The sequence below is a fragment of the Lissotriton vulgaris genome, chromosome 1_1 (assembly GCF_964263255.1).
Source record: "Lissotriton vulgaris chromosome 1_1, aLisVul1.2, whole genome shotgun sequence".
NCBI classification, from domain to species: domain Eukaryota; kingdom Metazoa; phylum Chordata; class Amphibia; order Caudata; family Salamandridae; genus Lissotriton; species Lissotriton vulgaris.
The window spans coordinates 184,440,910-184,460,585 of NC_141685.1; the positions used below are offsets into that span (position 1 = coordinate 184,440,910).

A 19,676-nucleotide genomic window follows, 5' to 3' on the forward strand; every position below is an offset into this window, starting at 1 on the left:
AAAAACTGTGCTACTTTCAATTGACGGGGATGCCCCCGTTTACTCTGGTGAAAGCCAAAAACGGAATTGTGATCTTCTCATCACACAGACTTTTCAGGTGTAAAAAATGACAACGTTTGCTGAGGCCCTTCAAAATAGTTACCCAAATACACCAATGAGAGTCAATGAACATTTTTGATACAAAATAATAATGTCTAATGATCGATGCAGACAACAAAAAATAAAAAAATGAATGCCGTGACAGCACGCTTGAGACCAAGCCAGCACCAGACAATCGTTCTCAGGTAATGCGGTGAGAATCTGGAACTCGCTTCCTCCTTTGCCCCGTGCCATCACCTCCATTCAGATCTTCAAAGCGAACCTCAAATCTCTTCTATTCCAAAGACACTTTCAGAACTAATTCTCTCCTTCAGACCCCGCCAGGAAGTTCTTTACTCATTGTAATTTGTCATATATATGTATATTTTTGTCTGTACATTCTGTGGTGGATGTGTTTGTTATTGTGTTCCTTTTGCCTGCATTGTTTTGATTCTATGGCCTGCTACCTTTGTTTGTTCCTTCCCTGTAACAGTTCTCTCATGTAACGTAATTAGTTCTATTGTACAGCGCTCTGACACCTTCGGGTAAAATCCGCGCTTTCATAAAAAAGCATCAAATAAAATAAATAAATAAATAAATGACCTCACCTGGGGTTTAATACGGGTGCTGTGGTCCCTGCTGTGGGTCGGGCCTCCTCCGCTGGCCCTGCGGAGCCTGAGGCCAGGACTGAACTATGAGCGTGGGTTAAAAGAGGGCCTGTTCATGGATAACTGCGCATGCGCTGGGGATAGACACTGCTTCCCACAACGCGGGTTAAAGAGGCCTTAGATTAACTATGCATGTGCTGAGGACAGACACTGCCTCCCGCGGCGGAGCGCGAGTTAAGGAAGGCCTTGAATTTTTTCTTCAAAGAATTTGGTCTGTGCTTGAATCATCTCCCTATGATATTGTCTAATAGCTGCTTTATATTGACTTTTGATGGCGGGATCATAGTTTTTTCTCCACAACCTTTCCATTCTTTTACATGATTTTTTTGTCAAAATGAATTGCTCATTGACCCATGGGGCTTTAATGCTAACATCAAGTTTACTTTGTCTGGTTTTCTGTGGGTGTTGGGCTGCAACTTTGTTGGGCCAGTCAGCCCAAATCTTGTTGTCCTCTTCTACGTCATCTGTCAGGCTTGGTCCTCTAATTCAATCCTTACGTTGTCAGCTAGGGATTTTGGCCATTTAATCTTAATCCAGGTTACTTTGTGACTGGTGTGTCAAGCCTGTGGATTTTCCAGTGTAAACAGGATGAAATAATGATCCGACCATGGCATTGGTATAGGGCTCCCTACTTTTAGCTTAGGGTCATTTGAAACAAGCATTGGCGTAATCAATAGGTCTCGCCTTTGGGACCTTATAAGTGTTTAGCCATGCACAAATTGATGCTGTTGCACCAAGGATATTGTGCTTCATAACTAAATACTTATAAGGTTCCAAAAGTGAGACCTATTGGCTATGCCAATGCTTGTTTAGTGTTGCACTGTTGTTTCCATTGGTACAGTGCTATACACCGTAATTTAAAATAGGGTTAATACATATAATCAAATAAACGTTGCCTGTGCAAGATCGTTTCCTACTGTTTTGGTAGTGTTGCTATGGTGTTTCCGTTCTAATTATTAAAAAATGTTTTTGAGTCAAGGATCAGAGCGGCAGTGGAAAAATACAGTGAATAATGCCCTCTAATAGTGGGTGTAAAAATCGCATCAATGTTGTGCATTGCCATGCTGAAGGCACCATCTATGCAGGTTTGTAATTCTGAGGAGATATGATATTATTCTATTCTGACTCGTGTTGCAGGCGAACCCTAGTACGAGTCCACACTAGCTGTTTATTGCTCATTTTAAACTAATAAAGAGATTGTACTGGAGGACTCTGAGACTCTGAAAATGAATCTCTGCCACGGACGAGACTTCTCTGGTTGTTTACTCGGAAGCGGAAGCAAATCTTGCAACAATACCTGAACTCCCGACAGTCATCTTCAAAAGTCTGAGTATAAAACAAGCTTGCAAAAACTATTTTCTTTACAGGTGCTTGTTGTTGTCCTAGATATTCATGTATGCATGCGTATCTGCGGTGGCTGTCCTTAAGTGGGATTTTGTTAACTATTCAAAAGTGTACTCAAAGCGAGCTCTGGCTGATGCTTGCGCATCCACGGACCCATCGTTGAATGAACAGATTTTGTTTAAGTAAAGCACATTCAAATATTCTCCCCGTAGATGTGCGTGCATCAGTGGAAGGAGCGATCTTTGATGAGATTTGTTAAAGCAAGTGCCATTTGAAGATGCAAGTAGTGCGTGCGTGCACTTGCGGCACATTAGAATGTCAGTGTGCGGGTGCGCCCAGTCGGTTCTTTTTGGAAGCACATACTCGTGCTTGTGGGGCACCCCTGCTTAATAACAATGTATCTGCCCAGGCAGCTTGTGCAGTCTCGTGCCTGGCTCCAGGCAGGCTGCATTGTAATTATCTCCTGTAGCGCCCGCAGCTAAATTGACACACAGTGCGCTGCCAATTACAGGGGGCAGGGCCTACCCTCAGCAGTCGTTGCTCCTGGCTGTCACTCACACTGCGGCACTGTGGAGGGGGAGGGGGGCGAGATAATTATCCAGATGTGTCAGCCGTAGACCCTGTGGTTGCTCCTGCTGTGGAATATCCAGATGTGACATGCTTTCTGCCTCGGCTCCCTCACGTCCTGGGACACAGGAGGAAGGAAGTGAGGTTGGTCAGAAGTGGTCGGGGACTCGAATCTGAGGCGAGTGAATCCTGCAGGGTCTGCGCATATTTGTTTTCAATGGTAGGTGACCGTAGAGCCTGAGGAGGAATGGACTCGAATCTGAGGCGAGTGAATCCTGCAGCGTCTGCGCATATTTGTTTGCAATGGTAGGTGACCGTAGAGCCTGAGGAGGAATGGACTCGAATCTGAGGCGAGTGAATCCTGCAGGGTCTGCGCATATTTGTTTGCAATGGTAGGGGACCGTAGAGCCTGAAGAGGAATGGACTTGAATCTGAGGCGAGTGAATCCTGCAGGGTCTGCGCATATTTGTTTTCAATGGTAGGTGACCGTAGAGCCTGAGGAGGAATGTACCGTTTTTTTGGGCCGGTGGCTGTATTACGTTCAAAATAAGGTTGACTTGTTCTGACAGCTTGTAAGTGAACGCAGTGCATGGTCTCGTACGTTTTTTGCAAACTGCATTAGGGCCAAGCATGGCAGTTATTGTGCGTTTTTTTGCAGGTGTAGAAAGTATTGTTGCTTTTTATATTTGTATGTTACGGCGTTGTGATCGGTTGCACGTTGTTGGTAGTGTCTCACAGAGAGCAGTTAAAAAAAGCAGATTCGCTGCGTTTACCTAATAGGCTTTGACCATATTTAATCGCACTTACACGTCTATCAGTTAGGTTGAAAGATCCCCGTTTTTTTTGTTGCATTCTTCCTCTTCTCGGAACTAATGATCATCACCCGGCTCTAGATGGGAGAGGGAGCAGTTGTGGCTCATTTGCTGCCACATTCACAGCGGTAGTTGTTGACCCAAGCTCTGGCTTTGGTCAACCACCACAGCTGTTCAACGTGGCTGCTTAGAAAATAAACACACTGCACCCAAATACCTTAACTGTAAAGTAGTGTTTAAGACGTTTTTCATCTGTGACGCACACTTGCTCTAATATATATGATTACGAATTTAGCTTTAAGAGTTTACCCACAGGTGTGTATGTATGATTGTGTGTATATCTATCTCCTACTGGCGGTCGCAAATAAGTTAACTGTGTAGCTTCGGTGAGCCGGACCATTACACTGTGGCTGCTCACTTTACTGGTGTGACATTTTAAAGTAATACTGCCTGCCGTGCTGTGATCGCTGTGTGTGTGTCGCAGCCTCTCATGAGGCTTGCCCAGAAATCAGGCTTCCATGCCACTACTGACTGCGTCGGCCAGAGTCCTAAAGTCAGCTGACTAATTAATTTATGGTAGAGGCCCGACGCAGCTGAGCTCTGTGTTAAGGCCTCTCACATCCTGTTGTATAGTCCTGTGATTCTGCTGTCTAAACACAAGTCCTTGCTCTTGTTTGCTGGTAATTCTTAGCGGAGCCATGTGAGTCCTGCTTTCTAGATGTCCGCATTTTATTGTTTTCTAGTGGTGATGTCTGAGGCTGGTATTAGTAGTTACTTCACAAGCCTTACATTAATCCTGCTTACAGCATTCGCCTATGAATAAGGTTGCCCCTGCAGTGGCAGCCTTACTAACTCTGTTGTTCACCCTTGGACGGAGGAACTTACCGGGTGCTGTTGCTGTTGTCAAAAAACGCCATATCGCCATTTTGCCCCTGCTAGCCAGCTGGCCTCCCCGTATCCCAGGAGGGATTGACCGCCCCGCCGCGTAGTTACAGCTTGCAGCACCCGCTTCGCGGGTGCCGCTGCGCGGCGTGAGGTGTGGGGTAGAGGCCGGCGGACTGCTGCGGAAGGAGGAGGAGGTAACACCAGAGCCAACTGAGGGCGCGAGCTGCAGGGACTCTCAAGACCAGGAGTCCCTGCGCTGCACAGGTGTGCACGGCCGCGCCCCCAGCAAGACACGCCCCCCGGCCGACCAGCCAACAAAAGAAGGAAGCCTCGCAACAGTTAGCGGGAACCCTTGGACGGAGGAACTTACCGGGTGCTGTTGCTGTTGTCAAAAAACGCCATATCGCCATTTTGCCCCTGCTAGCCAGCTGGTCTCCCCGTATCCCAGGAGGGATTGACCGCCCCGCCGCGTAGTTACAGCGGGTGCCGCTGCGCGGCGTGAGGTGTGGGGTAGAGGCCGGCGGACTGCTGCGGAAGGAGGAGGAGGAGGTAACACCAGAGCCAACTGAGGGCGCGAGCTGCAGGGACTCTCAAGACCAGGAGTCCCTGCGCTGCACAGGCCGCGCCCCCAGCAAGACACGCCCCCCGGCCGCAACCCCCCTTACAAATTCAACGACAAGTCGCTCAGCGGGACGCCGAGCGAAGCCCGGGCAAAGGGCAGGCCCTCTGAGGCCAGAAGAGGCTGGGCTGGGCCACGAACCCTGGTCGGTTATACATAGCTCCTCGTTGCTATTACTGCTAGGATACACGGGTTATGTCCTGCCGTGAAACCAGAAGTATGGCCGCTGCAGGAGTTAAAAAACTTACTGGAACTTTGGACGATTTCATCACTCGCACACATGCGTTAATCGACGAGGGAATAATACTAATGGATAGGAGAGTCTCCCAAGACCTGGCCATGGCCAAGCGCTCCTCCCTGGGCCTTATTGCACCTAACACTGATTCTCGGTCAGATATACAGGCCCTAGTACATAGTTCAGGAGAGACTGGGGATCTTGACGCTTCAAACACTGTACAGGATTTGGAGGCTTCACCTAACCTCAATATCTTAACAGAGAGTGGAGCGCAACAAAGTGAATCAAATACCTCTAACATCATATCCGCTACAAATGAAAGGGGCCGGATAGAAGGGGCAATCCCTAAGCAGAAACGTAAGGTCAATAAACCGCGCATTCCTAAAGGAAAGAACGTTCAAATCCCCCCTAACCTCCCTAATACGGATAGATTGCCAGCAGTCTTACCCAGTCCCATAGAGGTACCGCATTCCACCAAGGTTGGTTTACCCTTGAGCCTTCCAGACGACACTATTATTGACCAAAGTCTAGAAGAAATCTTGGAGCTGAGTGGGGAAGTAGGTAATTTAGTAAAATCACCATCACAGGAGGGGAACGGTTCAAGCATGAATAACACCACCATTTTTAATATGCTAAAAGAATTGCTGGAACCCATAGAGGCTAGATTACGCTGCCTGGAAACTGTTCTAAAAAACATACATAAAGATATAAGTGCTCCCAGTTTCACCTTAAACAACAAAACCGCCCAGGCCACCAACCCACCTAAAACGGCCAACAAGCCTTCGGTGGGTGTTAACAAAACGCTGGAGACCAAAAATGTGGCGCCCAAGAAACTTAGTAACACCCCAAACCAGGCTGGCACCAAGACAAAGCCCTCTGTAGCTGATCAAACTAAGAAAATAGATCCAACCCAGAAAACAACTAAAAATAATTCAACCCCTCAGGCTGCAACGAGCGATTGCTTATCTCAGCCTCCAACTCTTGACGCAACCGACAGAGCTAAGGGCATGGCCCGTAGAAATATCCACCTTCCCCCTGATGCCTGTCCCTATGTGGTCATTCTCACTGGTGTCACTGAAATCCCTACATCAGAAGTAGAATCGTACCAGGCCCTTAAAAACAAAGTATGTCACTGGCTATCCAGAAATTATCCTCTCCCGCCAAACATACAGAGCAATATCCTAATGATAGAGAGAGCTCCGTGGGTAGGAGGCAACAGAAAAAACCTTCCAGGGGACTGCGTCGTGGTCACTTTTGAGAATACGGAGGTTGTAGAATTCATCTGTAGTAGTGGAGCCCCTAGATACCAGGCGAGCACGGTGACTGCTAGACCTCTTTCCTATTTTTATCTCCCACAAAATCAAGTCGATAACCGTTGGAGCTGGTTAAAAGGACCACATGACCGCAAACCCAGACAGAGATTTAACCCCCCCTGGGACACACAACCCCTTGGCTGGGCGGAGGGGTGGGACGCGGGATGGAATTTGGCAAGGACCAGAAGAGGTAGACCGCGTCAAGGCGGTCCTGTTTTTGGTCCACACCTCATCCAACCGTATCAGTATCACCAGCCTGCAAATGGTCTAGACAACCCCTTGCACTTCCCGATAGCAAATCGCTTCGATTGCCTGTCAACCACAGACTGGGTTGACTGACATACACAGGGCTCCCCAATTGGACGGAGTCATCAGACTATTTCCATTCAACTTTGCAAGGATGTCGCAACGGAGGACTTGACCAATGTAAATCTATCTCCTACAGCTGATAAAGGCTCGGTGGAGGGCGAGTGCCGGGGAGCGCTTACCCCCCCTAACGCAGCTTCACCACTATGCAAACTTCTTACCTGGAATGTGGTGGGTTTAAACTCAAAGGCCCTAGACCCCATATGGCAAGGGTTCGTAAAACAACATGACATTCTGGGAATCCAAGAAACATGGGACACCACCACAAGTTTTTCATTGGATGGTTTTTGCAGTTTTACTACTCCAGCAGTACCAGGAGCAAGAGGGAGAGCAAAGGGTGGCCTACTCACATTGTGTTCTCTGGACTTGGTGGGGGTTTTCAAAAAACTAGTTTCTGCACCCATGAACACGTTAGTCGTGGAGTGGACCCTACCTGACTCAAAAATTTATTTGCTTATTAATTTCTATAATTCCAAGAAGGTTTCCTGCGCGAATGAGCATTTGACCTCCTTGTTAGACTTTCTGTCAGTCTATAGACTTGATTGCATTTCTGTCCCAGAGATGGTAATCCTGGGTGATTTTAACATTCATCCCTGTGAGGGAGATTGCTATAACGATAGATATGGGGGTTTACCGACTGAGGGCATTCCCCATTTTGAACACACAAATGAGGGTGAGTGTCTTGAGACTTTCCTCGCGAGCCTAAACCTATTTGAACTCGACCAAGGCAAAAACGAGTCTAGAGCCCCAACTTTTGTTGGGAAGGACGCCAACACCGTCATAGATCATATTTTTGTATCAACCGGGGTCCTGGTAAAGGCGCGGGAGTACAGGGTTGTTACTTCTAGTTTCAGTGATCATCATCCTGTCCTCCTAACGCTGGACCTAGACTGTTTCCGGACCCGTAGATTGACAGGTGTGGTAGCTTCAAAGGATTTGACGACTAAGGACCAGGGAAGGTGACTAAAATGGGAGAGGATTGTCCCTGATCAATTCTTTCAATTAGTAGCCCAAGAGTCCGAGGCTAACATGGCAGTGTGCTTAGACGCAACCGCCCTGGGTTCCGATGTAGTGGCTGCATATGAGGAGATTTGTGTAAGGATCTCTAAGAACTTGGAGCTAAGGTCAGGCGCACAAATGAATAAGAAGATTTACAAATGGTTCAATAAGGAATGTTCGCAAAAACACAGTGCCCTGCTGAAAGCATTAAAACATAAACCCAGAGACAGGCCCTTAGTGGCTAAATTAAGGAAGGAATACAAAATTGCAGTTATTAATCGCAAAACCCAAATTAAGGAGGAGGCTTGGGATAGTTTACTATCCATTGATGTATTGAGAGACAGCAAAAAGTTTTGGGCCACCGTGAACCAGCCCTTTTTTTCTGAGGATGGAAAAACTGCCATGGACTGTGTGATTGAAGATGAAAGATGGTTAGGACACTTCAAACAAATTTATGAATCCACAGCACCAACTTCATCAGCCAGTACCTATGACTCATCCAACCTGGTTATGGAGTTTAACCCCACTGAGGTCGAAAGGGCGAATAAAGACACAAGCAAACACAAGGTCCTGGGACCTGACGGGGTCCCTGCAGATCTCTACATCCAGTATCCGCAATTTTGGTCAAAAATATTAACCAACGTTTTTAATGCGATACCTGCAGCTGGCTTTCCTTCCTCCTGGTCCACCTCTATTATTGTGCCCATTTTTAAGAAAGGGAACAGGGGGGACCCTGCCTGCTACAGGCCAATCTCCCTGCTGGACTCTGCTGTTAAGATCTTGGGCAGAGTCATTCTGCAAAGACTGGGGGATTGGCTCGAGGAGAGCGGGATCCTCTCGGATTTACAATATGGTTTCAGAGCACATAGAGGGACTATGGACCAATGTCTAAACCTTCACCTCATCATTAGTAAATACACCGTGGTGAAGGGGGGGCTTCTTTATTTGGGATTTATGGACTTATCTTCTGCTTTTGATTTGGTCAACCGTTCAAAACTGTGGATTATTTTGCGCGATCTGGGTTTGGACACTACTTTGGTTAATTTTCTGCACGACCTCCATCAAAATTTGTCAGCCTCTGTTAGGGTAACAAGGGAAGGAAGATGCACGGCGAAGTTCAGGTCAGGGAGAGGGGTCAGACAAGGCTGCATTCTGGCCCCTCTCCTCTTCACACTGTACATCAACTCTTTGGGGAAATCTCTGAACTCAGCCACCCTGGACATGCCGCGTATGGGTGGGCTACCTATTCCGGTCCTCCTATACGCGGACAATGCTGTCCTCATAGCTCGGACTGGTACGGGCCTGCAAAGACTATTAGACCACTTCGGTGGTTTTATGGAAGCCTTGGACCTAAAGATTAACACTGCCAAATCTCATGTTATGGTCACTGGCTCATGAAAGAAAAATATGAAGATCAGGTCCTTTAGCTGTAACAGCTCTCCGCTTTCGAGGGTACCCTTCTTCTGCTATTTGGGCGTCACTTTTGACGAGAAAGGAACTTGGGGTGCCCAATTGAAACTAAAGGAGAACGGAGTCACCAGATCCACTACAGCCCTTTTGCATTTCTCTAAAAGATTGGGCTCGAGACCTATGGAAGCTATGGCTCGTATTAATAGAGCCAAATGTGTGGCAATTGCATCCTACGGGGCAGACATTTGGGGATACGTTTCAGCCCCAGGCATCCAAATTGCAGAAAACAATTTTATACGAGCCTTGTTATCACTCCCGAAATCATCTCCTACATACTCAATCCATAACGAAATAGGCTTGGGATACGTCACTGATCACCTAAAAATGTCCCCACTGTTATGCTGGATTAAAACCTGGACAAATGAGGAGATCACATTGAATTATTGCATCCTCAAAGACTGTATGTCTCTGGACAAATCAGATAAAATACCGTGGCTGGCGTATGTTAGAGCGGCATGCGTGAAGCTAGGGCGCCCGGATATGTACTCTCTTCCACAAAACCTTAAAAAAGAGGATGTAAGGTGGGTCAAGCAGCATTTTCGAAATTTGTTGGAGTGTGAAAGGGAAACGGTTGAACTTTGTAAGCCAATGGTAAGAACACTTTTCCAACTTTCGTCGTCCATGGCTATGGAACCTTATCTAAAATACGTAACCAAACCTTATCATCGTTTCCTACTTATAAGGTTCAGGTTCAACCTGATACATCTTGTTCTCGGCTCGTATACAAAGTGGGGCATTCCAGAAAACTCCCCACCCTGCACTTGCGATTGTTTTTCCACACAGGACACTCTGCACCTAGTCATGCTCTGTGAACATTATTCGGTGGCCCGTAAAAAATTTCTTGTCCCTATCCTGACAGACTTAAACTTCGTTCAGGTACGGCCAGCTCTATTATACCTACAGATGCTGAATTCGGTTCAAGTCACATATGGTGTAGCTTGTTTTTTGGTAGCAGCCGCTAGACAAAATAAATCAAGAATTGACCCAATAATCAACCACCAAACCTGACATTTGTAAAAAATTCGGTGGAAATGTTCTACATATACTGAAACGGGTACTCCATATATCTATCTATTTTTTTTAAAAAACTTGTTTTTGGAAAGTCTTTTTAAATATGTTTTTTTATTCAGGAGTAGAAATCACTTTTATACTTGTTTAATTGTATTTTAACTTTGTTTCATGAATTATATTGTGCTTTTATGGTTTTAATTAACCGAATAAAGTTCTTTGACTGACTGACTGACTGTTGTTCACCCCACTCCAAGTGACCTGTCATGTACAACAATCACCACCCGATAAAGGTGTTTTGTTTTATACTCCTTGTTTCACCATGCTCCTTATCTTTTATTTTGGCATTTTTTCCGCCTTTTTATCCTTATTCGCCTTATGTGCCATCCAAAATTCACAAGTTTATTATATGATCAGCATTGTACAAGAGAAGCAATTAAATAACAATACAATAAAACACATACTTCCTATCACTTTTATGAAATATGTAAGTAAAGAAGACTCGGTGTCAAGAACAGGAAAATGGTCACGGTCTTCAATGCTATGTCATGTGAAGTGATGCCCGCCCTCTTTCATAGCAGCCAAGCTTATGTGTGACATTTTGATAATGTCATTATAATTATGAGTTACCCACGCAGGCCTTTCTTTCTCATTGCTCAAATAGGTCTAATTTCTGATATTTATACGTTTCCCTCGTCCTAATTGCTTGATTTTTTTGCTCGCAAGAAAGAGTCACTCATAGTTGTTGAAATGTCACTCATATTTATCCTGAAATTATGAAAATGTCACACATAGCAATCTGAAACCTTGGCAGCTATGCTTCTCATCACAGGCTTTTCAGGCAAAAAAAATGTCAATGTTTGCTGAGGCCTTCAAAAGAGTGACCCAACTCCAGCAATGAGGGCCAATGAGCATTGTTGATACAAAATAATCATCGATCGATGCAACAACAACAACAGATGAATCCCGGACAGCAGGCTCGAGACCCTCCCAGCCCCAGACAATCTTTGTATCTCTTGACCTCACCTGGGGTTCAATGTGGGGCCTGTTGTGCTCCCTGCTGTGGGTCTTGACCTCACCTGGGGTTCAATGTGGGGCCTGTTGTGCTCCCTGCTGTGGGTCTGGACCTCCCATGTGGGGCCTGTTGTGCTCCCTGCTGTGGGTCTTGACCTCACCTGGGGTTCAATGTGGGGCCTGTTGTGCTCCCTGCTGTGGGTCTGGACCTCACCTGGGGTTCAATGTGGGGCCTGTTGTGCTCCCTGCTGTGGGTCTGGACCTCACCTGGGGTTCAATGTGGGGCCTGTTGTGCTCCCTGCTGTGGGTCTTGACCTCACCTGGGGTTCAATGTGGGGCCTGTTGTGCTCCCTGCTGTGGGTCTTGACCTCACCTGGGGTTCAATGTGGGGCCTGTTGTGCTCCCTGTTGTGGGTCTTGACCTCACCTGGGGTTTCCTGTGGCTGCTGTGCTCCCTGCTGTGGGTCTTGACCTCACCTGGGGTTCAATGTGGGGCCTGTTGTGCTCCCTGCTGTGGGTCTTGACCTCACCTGGGGTTCAATGTGGGGCCTGTTGTGCTCCCTGCTGTGGGTCTTGACCTCACCTGGGGTTCAATGTGGGGCCTGTTGTGCTCCCTGCTGTGGGTCTTGACCTCACCTGGGGTTCAATGTGGGGCCTGTTGTGCTCCGTGCTGTGGGTCTTGACCTCACCTGGGGTTCAATGTGGGGCCTGTTGTGCTCCCTGCTGTGGATCTTGACCTCACCTGGGGTTCAATGTGGGGCCTGTTGTGCTCCCTGCTGTGGGTCTTGACCTCACCTGGGGTTCAATGTGGGGCCTGTTGTGCTCCCTGTTGTGGGTCTTGACCTCACCTGGGGTTTCCTGTGGCTGCTGTGCTCCCTGCTGGGGCCTTGACCTCACCTGGGGTTCAATGTGGGGCCTGTTGTGCTCCCTGCTGTGGGTCTTGACCTCACCTGGGGTTCAATGTGGGGCCTGTTGTGCTCCCTGCTGTGGGTCTTGACCGCACCTGGGGTTCAATGTGGGGCCTGTTGTGCTCTGTGCTGTGGGTCTTGACCTCACCTGGGGTTCAATGTGGGGCCTGCTGTGCTCCCTGCTGTGGGTCTTGATCTCACCTGGGGTTTCCTGTGGGGCCTGTTGTGCTCCCTGCTGTGGGTCTTGACCTCACCTGGGGTTCAATGTGGGGCCTGTTGTGCTCCCTGCTGTGGGTCTTGACCTCACCTGGGGTTCAATGTGGGGCCTGCTGTGGGTCTTGACCTCACCTGGGGTTCAATGTGGGGCCTGTTGTGCTCCCTGCTGTGGGTCTTGACCTCACCTGGGGTTCAATGTGGGGGCATGTTGTGCTCCGTGCTGTGGGTCTTGACCTCACCTGGGGTTCAATGTGGGGCCTGCTGTGCTCCCTGCTGTGGGTCTTGACCTCACCTGGGGTTTCCTGTGGGGCCTGTTGTGCTCCCTGCTGTGGGTCTTGACCTCACCTGGGGTTCAATGTGGGGCCTGTTGTGCTCCCTGCTGTGGGTCTTGACCTCACCTGGGGTTCAATGTGGGGCCTGTTGTGCTCCCTGCTGTGGGTCTTGACCTCACCTGGGGTTCAATGTGGGGCCTGTTGTGCTCTATGCTGTGGGTCTTGACCTCACCTGGGGTTTCCTGTGGGGCCTGTTGTGCTCCCTGCTGTGGGTCTTGACCTCACCTGGGGTTCAATGTGGGGCCTGTTGTGCTCCCTGCTGTGGGTCTTGACCTCACCTGGGGTTCAATGTGGGGCCTGCTGTGCTCCCTGCTGTGGGTCTTGACCTCACCTGGGGTTCAATGTGGGGCCTGCTGTGCTCCCTGCTGTGGGTCTTGACCTCACCTGGGGTTTCATATGGGGCCTGTTGTGCTCCCTGCTGTGGGTCTTGACCTCACCTGGGGTTCAATGTGGGGCCTGTTGTGCTCCCTGCTGAGACTGAGGCCAGGACTGAACCATGAGCTGCTCTCCCCCATCCTCCGAGGTGGAGGATTCTACTAAAAGAGCAGCGGACTTCGCTATTTTCTTCGATGAAAAAGTGAAATCACTTGTGGATCAGGTCGCTCATCCTACACCTCCAGAGGAGCGCAAATCCTTAGCCATTTGGCAGAGCTTTGACCCCATCTCTGAAGATGCCCTTCTCAAGTGCATACGCGAAACAAAGCCCTCCAACCATTCTCTTGACCCTATCCCCAGTGCCATTGCCTTGGACTTCTATACCCATTCCCTTTCCTATTGGACCACTCTGATCAACCTCTCCCTCTGGCAAGGCTCCCTTCCTGTCTCCTTCAAAACTGGGCAGGTCACCCCTCTGCTTAAAAGTCCACTGCTGATGCGAAGGACCTCAACAACTTCCGCCCAATCACTAACCTTCCTTTCCTTGCGAAGATCACAGAAAGATGTGTAGCAAAACAACTCTCTCGTCATATCAAGGACAATGATCTTCTTGACAATTGCCAGTCTGGCTTCATCCAAAACTGCAGCACTGAAACGGCCCTACTGCAAGTGGTTGATGACGCACTGAGGATACTCGATTCGGGGGGGTCCTGTCTTCTAATTCTCCTTGACCTCTCCGCAGCCTTTGACACTGTCAATCACAAAACCCTCCTCAATATCCTTCAACAGAGAATGGGCATGGAGGGCACTGTGCTTAAATGGTTTGCATCCTTCCTCTCTGACAGATCCCAAATGATCAAAATAGCGAACAGTCTTTCTCCTCCTGTGGCGGTAGGTCAGGGTGTTCCTCAAGGTTCTATACTTGCACCCACTTTGTTCAATCTCTACTTAGAACCACTGGGAAACCTCCTAAGCAAATCCGGGATTCACTATCATCTCTATGCAGACGATACTCAACTCTACCTCAAGGTTGCCCTCCACTCATGATCTCTCCTTCCTAAGCTCTACTCTGGACTCCATCCAAAACTGGATGTCAACTCATCAACTGATTCTGAATCCCTCCAAAACTGAATTCCTCCTCTTCTCCTCCTCACTCTCTCCTCCCCCGGTCCAATCATGGATGGATCAGATGAATCTACTAAACAATAAACCCAGCATTGTCGAGACAAAAAACTCAACCTAACTCCCCACATCAATTCTTTTGCTAAATCTGCTCGTTACCAACTGCGCCTTCTTTGGGGAATCCGACGCTTCTTCCCGGAGCAGGACCTCATCACCCTGGTGCAATCGCTGGTCCTCTCCAGACTTGACTACTGCAATTCTCTTCTTACTGGCCTCCCCAAATCTCACCTGTCCCCACTTAAGTCTGTTTTCCATTCTGCAGCTCGCTTCATTTATGGGGCCAAAAGAAGCGATCACATCACACCAATGTTATCCACCCTCCGCTGGCTTCCCTTCGAGGCTAGAGCTATCTACAAGACCGCTTGTATCACCCACAAAGCCTTGCACTCCTCCTCTCCTCGCTACCTGGCGAATAAACTGAAACTCTCTGGAGGCTCTAGACCTTCACGCAATGCGGAGAATCTACTACTTGAACCTCCCACTTTCAAGAAGGAGAGAACAATGGCCCAATCGTTTTCAGGCAACGCAGTGAGAATCTGGAACTCCCTTCCGCCTCAGCTCCGGACCACCGCCTCCTCCCAGGCCTTCAAAAGGGACCTCAAAGTTCTCCTCCTCCAGAGACACCTCCAAAAGTAATTCACGTCCTCTTGTTATTTGGAGGAAGGCTTCCCACTACTGATAATTTCCACGACCATGGATGTGCCTTCCCAGTGTATCCCTGGGGTTGGAGTGTCTGCCTCTTTGGAGTATTTTCCATGTACCTGTGTTTTGTGCCCTTTTGTAACATGCACACACCACTTTGCCCTTGTAACACACGATTTGCGACCTTTCACATGTTTTTACCTTTGATACTGGCACAAGTGCCACCTCTGCCTACATAACACTTGTTCTTGTGCCGGAGTGTCTAGCACCTTTTGCAGTATTATACCTCAAATTATACTTTGTCTTCTCTTGTAACTGCACACTTGTCACTTTTTTTCCTGTGCACTTTTTACTACCTCATGTATTTTTGGATGCGCACAATTTTTACTACCTCATGTATTTTGTTTGCTCACAATTGTCACTATTACCTTTACTACCTCATGTATTTTTGACTGCTCACAATTTTTACTACCTCATGTATTTTGTTTGCTCACAAATGTCACTATTACCTTATGTACTGTAACGTATGCGTTTGAAATCTGTTTTGTAATGTTTCTCATTATGTTTCATTTCTGTTCCTTATGTGAAGCGCTCTGACACCTTCGGGTAAAGTCCGCGCTATATAAAAATGCATAAATAAAATAAATAATAAAAGGGGGCCTGATCATAGACACCTGCGCATGCGCTGGGGATAGACACTGCTTCCCAGAGTGCAGATTAAAGAGACCTTGGATTAACTGCGCATGCGCCAAGAACGGATAGAATGTAAGAAAGATTTCTTTCTTTCGTTCACAGCACAGTAAAGGGCGACAGCTCAGCGCCAGCACAGGTCCACGCGGGGGCACAATGAATGAGAGACAACTGCTTCCGGCCACGGAGCACGAGGCGCCTCGCGCCACAGCACGCGCTGAGATGTATTTCAGTGCAAAGCTCCTCGGTTCGACTCCTCTATGTGGGGGGAAGTGTCTCTCCTCTGCGCAGGCGCAGTGACACTGAGTATCCTCTGTCCAGGGCTGGCCACAGTCTGTTCCCCGTGCAAGGACCTAACTCGGCGCCCGGAAGTAGTATCTTCGCTTCGCACATGCGCAGCTGTGGCGCGCGGTCCTGGTGTGATGGATGTTTACTTCGCGCGTGCGATGGTGGCTCGTGGGGAATAACACACCGGGCCCCACACACTCCTCACAGGCATTCGGGCCCCCGGTGCCGGACTCAGGCAGGCTGCCCCCCTCTCCCCCAGGGCCTGCAGCCCCCACGGGCCGGTGCTCAAGCAGAATGCCGAGAATCTACTGCTTGAACCTCCCACTTTCAAGAAGGAAAGAACAATGGCCCAATCCTTTTCAGGCAACGCAGTGAGAATCTGGAACTCGTTTCCGCCTGAGCTCCGGACCACCGCCTCCTCCCAGGCCTTCAAAAGGGACCTCAAAGTTCTCCTCCTCCAGAGACACCTCCAAAAGTAATTCACGTCCTCTTGCTATTCGGAGGAAGACTTCCCACTACTGATATTTTCTACTTTCCATGACCATGGGAGTGCCTTCCCAGTGTTTTCCTGTGGTGGGAGTGTCTGCCTTTTTGCAGTATTCTCCATGTACTTGTGTTTGGTGCCCTTTTGTAACGTGCACACAACACTTTGCCCTTATAACACACGGTTGCTACCTCTCACATGTTTTTACCTTTGATACTTGCACAAGTGCCACCTTGCCTACGTAACGCCTGTTCTTGTGCCTAGCACTTATTGCAGTATTATACCTCAAATTATACTCTGTTTTCTCTTTTAACTGCACACTTGTCACTTTTCCTCTTATGCACTTTTGACTACCTCATGTATTTTTTTGTTGTTCACAATTTTTACTACCTCAAGTATTTTGTTTGCTCACAATTGTCACTATTACCTTTACTACCTCATGTATTTTTGGTTGCTCACAATTTTTACTACCTCAAGTATTTTGTTTACTCACGATTGTCATTATTACCTTTACTACCTCATGTATTTTTGGTTGCTCACAATTTTTACTACCTCATGTTTTTGTTTGCTCACAATTGTCACTATTACCTTATGTAACGTAACGTATGCTTTTGTAATCTGCTCTTTTATAATGTTTCTCATTATGTTTCATTTCTGTTCCTAATGTGAAGCGCTCTGACGCCCTCGGGTAAAGTCTGCGCTATATAAAAATGCATAAATAAAGGTGAGGGAGGCCTCTCACCCCGCGCGCTGCATGTCACATCCAATGTCCAGACGTTGAATGAAGAGCATCAATGCAGCTGCACCAGCAGGGGGAGCTGCACTGAGGGCGGTGGAAGCTGAAGGGGATCCCTGTAGGGTCTGGGTGTGACCTCGAGGATGCATTGGAGACCAGGAGCATGGATTGAAGTGCTGTGAAGCCCTGGCCTCTGCAGCACTATGAGCATGCATGGCACTATTTCAAATAGTATCACACAGAGTGCAAGAGAGGCCACCATAAGAATGAGCACAAATAACCAGGGACTATAACAGCACCTCCCCGACCACAGAGTGTAAGAGAGGCGACCATAAGAATGAGCACAAATAACCAGGGACTATAACAGCACCCTCCCCACCCACAGAGTGTAAGAGAGGCCACCATAAGAATGAGCACAAATAACCAGGGACTATTACAGCACCCTCCCAACCACAGAGTGTAAGAGAGGCCACCATAAGAATGAGCACAAATAACCAGGGACTATAACAGCACCCTCCCCACCCACAGAGTGTAAGAGAGGCGGCCATAAAAATGAGCACAAATAACCAGGGACTATTACAGCACCCTCCCAACCACAGAGTGTAAGAGAGGCGACTGTAACAATGAGCACAAATAACCAGGGACTATAACAACACCCTCCCCGACCACAGAGTGGAAGAGAGGCGGCCATAAGAATGAGCACAAATAACCAGGGACTATAACAGCACCCTCCCTACCCACAGAGTGTAAGAGAGGTGACCATAAGAATGAGCACAAATAACCAGGGACTATAACAGCACCTCCCCGACCACAGAGTGGAAGAGAGGCGGCCATAAGAATGAGCACAAATAACCAGGGACTATAACAGCACCCTCCCCACCCACAGAGTGTAAGAGAGGCCATAAGAATGAGCACAAATAACCAGGGACTATAACAGCACCTCCCCGACCACAGAGTGTAAGAGGCGACCATAAGAATGAGCACAAATAACCAGGGACTATAACAGCACTTCCCCGACCACAGAGTGTAAGAGGCGACCATAAGAATGAGCACAAATAACCAGGGACTATAACAGCACCTCCCCGACCACAGAGTGTAAGAGAGGCGGCCATAAGAATGAGCACAAATAACCAGGGACTATAACAGCACCTCCCCGACCACAGAGTGTAAGAGAGGCGGCCATAATAATGAGCACAAATAACCAGGGACTATAACAGCACCCTCCCTACCCACAGAGTGTAAGAGAGGCGGCCATAAGAATGAGCACAAATAACCAGGGACTATAACAGCACCTCCCCGACCACAGAGTGTAAGAGAGGCGGCCATAAGAATGAGCACAAATAACCAGGGACTATAACAACACCCTCCCCGACCACAGAGTGTAAGAGAGGCGACCATAAGAATGAGCACAAATAACCAGGGACTATAACAGCACCCTCCCCACCCACAGAGTGTAAGAGAGGCCACCATAAGAATGAGCACAAATAACCAGGGACTATAACAGCACCTCCCCGACCACAGAGTGTAAGAGAGGCCACCATAAGAATGAGCACAAATAACCAGGGACTATAACAGCACCTCCCCGACCACAGAGTGTAAGAGAGGCGACCATAAGAATGAGCACAAATAACCAGGGACTATAACAACACCCTCCCCACCCACAGAGTGTAAGAGAGGCGGCCATAAGAATGAGCACAAATAACCAGGGACTATAACAGCACCCTCCCTACCCACAGAGTGTAAGAGAGGCGACCATAAGAATGAGCACAAATAACCAGGGACTATAACAGCACCTCCCCGACCACAGAGTGGAAGAGAGGCGGCCATAAGAATGAGCACAAATAACCAGGGACTATAACAGCACCCTCCCCACCCACAGAGTGTAAGAGAGGCCATAAGAATGAGCACAAATAACCAGGGACTATAACAGCACCTCCCCGACCACAGAGTGGAAGAGGCGACCATAAGAATGAGCACAAATAACCAGGGACTATAACAGCACCTCCCCGACCACAGAGTGTAAGAGAGGCGGCCATAAGAATGAGCACAAATAACCAGGGACTATAACAGCACCTCCCCGACCACAGAGTGTAAGAGGCGACCATAAGAATGAGCACAAATAACCAGGGACTATAACAGCACTTCCCCGACCACAGAGTGTAAGAGGCGACCATAAGAATGAGCACAAATAACCAGGGACTATAACAGCACCTCCCCGACCACAGAGTGTAAGAGAGGCGGCCATAAGAATGAGCACAAATAACCAGGGACTATAACAGCACCTCCCCGACCACAGAGTGTAAGAGAGGCGGCCATAATAATGAGCACAAATAACCAGGGACTATAACAGCACCCTCCCTACCCACAGAGTGTAAGAGAGGCGGCCATAAGAATGAGCACAAATAACCAGGGACTATAACAGCACCTCCCCGACCACAGAGTGTAA

The 19,676-nt window shown here is 48.2% G+C and overlaps 1 long non-coding RNA gene across 1 annotated transcript in view; it reads left to right on the forward strand.

Annotated features, from left to right (window-relative positions):
- The first annotated feature begins 16,120 nt into the window (after positions 1-16,120).
- Positions 16,121-19,676, forward strand: part of LOC147738103 (uncharacterized) — a 75,475-nt gene continuing 71,919 nt past the window's right edge. The window contains exon 1 of the long non-coding RNA XR_015307460.1: positions 16,121-16,245. This is a non-coding gene — a long non-coding RNA (uncharacterized LOC147738103). The remainder of the gene's footprint in view (positions 16,246-19,676) is intronic.